The sequence below is a fragment of the Drosophila persimilis genome, unplaced genomic scaffold, assembly GCF_003286085.1.
Source record: "Drosophila persimilis strain 14011-0111.01,24,50 unplaced genomic scaffold, DperRS2 tig00001809-arrow-arrow-pilon, whole genome shotgun sequence".
NCBI lineage: Eukaryota > Metazoa > Arthropoda > Insecta > Diptera > Drosophilidae > Drosophila > Drosophila persimilis.
The window spans coordinates 3,280-8,094 of NW_020825575.1; the positions used below are offsets into that span (position 1 = coordinate 3,280).

The 4,815-nt window shown below is 45.8% G+C and overlaps 1 pseudogene; it reads left to right on the plus strand.

The window, feature by feature from the left end:
- Positions 1-278: 278 nt before the first annotated feature.
- On the plus strand, positions 279-2,906 carry LOC113567111 (annotated as a pseudogene).
- Positions 2,907-4,815: the final 1,909 nt, after the last annotated feature.

A 4,815-nucleotide genomic window follows, 5' to 3' on the forward strand; every position in this document is an offset into this window, starting at 1 on the left:
TTTTCTTACTCACTCATATTAAAACCAAATTTAATCCATCAAAAGTCAATAATCGTTTGATTACCTGGGAAAAGATTATAGATAAATGATCTTGTGACTACATAGAATTTAGACGGATTGCTCCTTATCGGTGATGTTTGACTGAATTAAGCATTTTGGCTGATATACTCGACTCGGAGAGCTGACACACTGATAATGTTATCTCCAGATTTCCCTCAAAACATTCCTATAAAATCACAGTCAAAAGGTGCAATGCCTTCAATCGAAAAAGTATTAGCATGGTGAACGTTTTAAGCAGTCTACTTGTCTGCGGACTGGTACTTGTCAGTGCCGCACAACTGAAAGACGGAGATGTCCTGCAAGATTACCAGCGTTTAAAAAGTCTCCGCCCGCTGGGAAGTTTGCCGAAAACTTCCGTATGAATTGCTCCCGGACTTGGATCTTTTCCACCCCCGAATACCCAGTCAGGAGGATCTGTTGTGTTTCGCGGACATGGCTCAGTTCATGCAGGCGCTCACTACTGGAAAATTATGGGCCCTTAAGAGTAAGTAAATAATGAAAATTATATTCAAGTCAATGAGAACTGAAGTTGACGAATTTTGTGAGCAGTGATCGATGCTTGGGGCTCCATTCCCTCAGGAGTGCTGTCCGGCAATGTCTACCATCTGGGTAACTTCGATGAGTCAAGATCAGCGAGGAGATCACCAGTAGTCACAGCATACATGGAAAGTACTGTTTTCTAATTGTACCCGCCGTATCCATTTCGATCAAGATCGCATCTTGCTTTCCGGCTTCCTGCTCTGCGGCACATATGGATACGTTTCTGGAGCAGTTAATGCAGAATTTGTTGAACTCAAGCAGCACAAATATAAAATTTAGCGAGGCCAGCTATCAGACAAGTGAATCGAAACCTTGGGATGGAATGACCATTTTCACAGTGTAAGTTAGACCTTATCATAATCAATTTCTGTGACTCATACTATGGATTGCAGTGTACTTCTTGGCTTGATGGGTACTATCGTGGGTCTATGCACGCTCTACGACTACTTTCTGTGCCAGGATCAGAGTGAGGACCGGAGAGAACGGAATGATTTACAGAATGATTTAACTCGTATTTTGCCTACCAGGTAGTATCTCTGTGACTGTGAAGATGTGCTCGGCACGGTCAAGTTCCCGTGCCATCTTCCGCATTGTCGACAGCAAATCGAATCCGAACGTGATCAGTTGTCTTGATGGAATCCGCTGCATGTCCCTATTCTGTGTTGTTTTGTTTCTCCAAATATAAATACCTTCAATATGATTTCGGTTTTAGTGGCCTCATGCTTGTATGTGCAAAAACCATTCAGCTCTGTTTTTTTGTTTGCTAGTGGGTCGCGGAATCCTTTTCCAGCTTTATTCTCCACGGATTTTTTTCGGTTGATTCCTTTTTCTTTATTGCTGGCCTACTAGTGGCTACGGTTGCTCTTCGCTCAATGGATAAGTAAGTGTTTGAGATATTTTGTATCCATCGAGAATTATTGCCAATTTTCTTACAGATCCAAAGGAAAACTGAATGTGCCGCTTATGTATCTTCATCGTATTATACGGATCGTGCCGATACTTGCAATAGCAATCCTAGTTTACATAAAGCTGACGCCCATTGTTTCTGGGGGACCTTATTTTAAAGGTGGATTCCATGGTACAGCCGCCTATGAAAAGGGCTGGTTCTGGACGCTGCTCTTCGTGCAGAATTATGCTACAAGCAATATTGTAAGTCATAGATCTACTCTTATTACCATTTGTACGATAATCGTTTTCAGTGCCTGGATCACACATGGTACTGGGCAGTGGATATGCAGCTTTATATAATCTCTCCGCTTCTGCTGATTGCACTGTATAAGTGGGGCAAAAAGGCAGCAGCTGGCATCGCGGTTCTTGTTCTCCTACTATCGTCCTGCCTCTTTGCCACGATGATAGTCAACAAATACTCATTGCTCTTCAAGTAGGTCCACGATGCTTCTGTTTGTCGTTGGAGTTCTTCAACCCCATTTAATTGCAGGAATGGAACCGAAGGAGATGCCGGAAGGAAACTGTATTCTGCCACACATACTCATTCGGCACCTTGGCTGATTCTTTTTGGATATTTTCTTCACCTGAATTGTAGGAAGAAGTTCCAAATAAGCCGAATTTTGGTATGGTCTGGATGGGTTCTTAGTCTGGCCATGATCTTCACCTCGATGTTTGCCCTGTACCCTGCGACCCAATGGAGTGCTCCACCCCTGTCCACCCTCAAGGAGTTTCTGTACTACACGCTTACCAGAGTGGGCTGGCCCTTAGCCCTGTGTTGGATCGTCTTTGCCTGCATGCAGGGCCATGGCGGTCTGGCCAACAGTTTCCTATCCTCGCCATTGTGGCAGCCTCTCTCGAGACTCTCCTATTCCGTGTACATCTGACACCTTTTCGTACAGGAAGTCAACAGTAGAAGCGTTCGTACTAATACTTATTTCTCGGACAAATTGTAGTAGGTTTTGTTTCTAGTAGTTGATGGTTGCTTATTTTTAACTAACCTCATTGATGATTTTCAGATGCAGAAATTTTGGTCTGACTTTGGGATCACTATTTTCATTTCGTATCTGCTTTACGTTGTCATTGAGGCTCCTTTTGGCGGACTCGATAATCTTCTACGATCCCGGGAGAAAAGTGTTTTGAAGCCCCAAGCTCCAAGCGAACAAAAGCAATCCTCAGTTGATGTCCAGCAGGGCCAGTTGAATGCCGGAAGTAATCTGGTTGAGTCCGACGTGCCTAAATAAGAAGCCACAGAGACTACTCCAGAATAGTTATAGATGTAAATATCAATATGGGTTTTTTTTCACTCTTATGTAGACATTTTGTAGATTACAAAACCACATAAAAAAGATGTGAGCTTCCGACTACCCACACACTAGACTGATAAGAGTAATTATCAATGATGTTCGGCTGTATCAAGTATTACGCTGTGCTAGTCTGAGTACCTCAGACTACTCAAGACTACCTTACTCAACACAATTGTTTTTATAATCGGCTGGTGGTTCTAGATAGAACAGATGGCAGATGGCGAAACGCCACCAATCGAATTAGCATTAGCATAGGAAGCGTTGTGGGTCCGAGACAGCCCGAGTGCGTTAGAGCTGCTCGGGGACGCTGTTAAGCCGAGTCCGAGAGATAGCGACATAAGGAGACGAAATAATTCCACTGCATGCGCATATGCGGTAGCAAATGATCTTTGCAGTGCAAACGACAACACCAAAATGCATTTCCTTTGGACCGCACCACTGGCAATAATTTAAAATATTTAAGCTGCTTGATCTGACATACTCCCCCCGTTGGAAGCCTGACTTTCAACAGCAACAGCATTTGGCAGTAGGCACAGCTTGTTGACGGCGCGCTTTGTGATTCCAGATGACGTCTTCAGCACAGCAACTCGGGAAACGCCATCTCGTCCAGGCAAAAGCTCGACCACTCTCGCCAGTGGTCACTTCATGGGAGGAAGATTCTCATCCTTGACAAGAACCAAATCGGCGACAGCTAAACTAGGCTTCACAGTGCGCCACTTTGAGCGCTGCTGCAGTGACGATATGTACTCCTCCTTCCACCGGGACCAAAAGAGCTGCTGCAGGTACGAAACGCGCTGCCAGCCGTCCAGGCGATCGAAGTTTAGCTGCGTGACGTCAGGCTCAGCGAACGAAGCAGGAGGGCCACCATTCAAGAAATGCGCTGGAGTTAGAACGTCTAGATCGGCAGGGCTCTCTGAAATTGAAACTAAAGGTCTTGAATTAATCACTGCCGTGATGTGGCACAACCGCGTCCGCAGCTCGTCAAATCCAAGAACCGAGTTGCCTATCGCACGGTAGAAGTGGTACTTGGCCGTCTTCACTGCAGCCTCCCATAGACCACCAAAATGAGGGGAGCGCGGAGGAATGAAATGCCAGTCTATAGCCTCGACCAAGCAAAAATCCAGCAGCGCCTTCTGATGGTCATCGCTGAGGACCAGGCGCTTTAATTCCATCAGCTCATTCTTAGCGCCGACAAAATTGGTTGCGTTGTCTGACCAAATTTGCCGCGGCTTTCGTCTAGTACATATGAAGTGCCTTAGTCCATGTAGAAAAGCAACTGTGGATAAGTCCTTTATAAGCTCCAGATGAACAGCCTTGGTAGCGGAACAAATGAAGATGCAGATGTAGCACTTGATTGGAGCCTTGTTGCGTGCCTCCGGTTTGTAGAAAAACGGCCCACAGAAGTCCACGCCTGTGATCTCAAAGGCATGAGAACCATCGAGCCGCTCCTTTGGAAGATCCGCCATAATATGCTCCAATACCCTGGGCTTCAGTCGAAAGCATCTTACGCACTTGTTTACTGCCTTGTTTACCGTCTTCCTCCCCCCAATAGGCCAATATTGGGAACGAATTAGTCCAAGCAAAGCTCGAGGACCAGCGTGCAGATTCCGCTCATGAAAATGGGAGATTATTGCAAGAGTCAGTGGATGGCTGCTGGGCAAGATGATTGGATGACGGCCATCAAATTCCAACGAAGAGCTTTTCAGTCGAACATCTACCCTGAGAAGTCCAAACTGATCCATGAATGGCGATAACGATGCGATTGAGCTCGATGAGGAGACTGCTCCCCTTGCCCGCAGAGACTTCATGTCCTCCCATAGATGAGTACGCTGGACTAGTCGTAGCAATACCTGGGTTCCATGTTCAATGTCTGCGACAGTGAGACCGGGGCGCCGAATTCGGTTGCAAAACTTGTGAATGTATCCGAAAACGCGTTGCAAAGAAGCAAATGAATTCGCATACT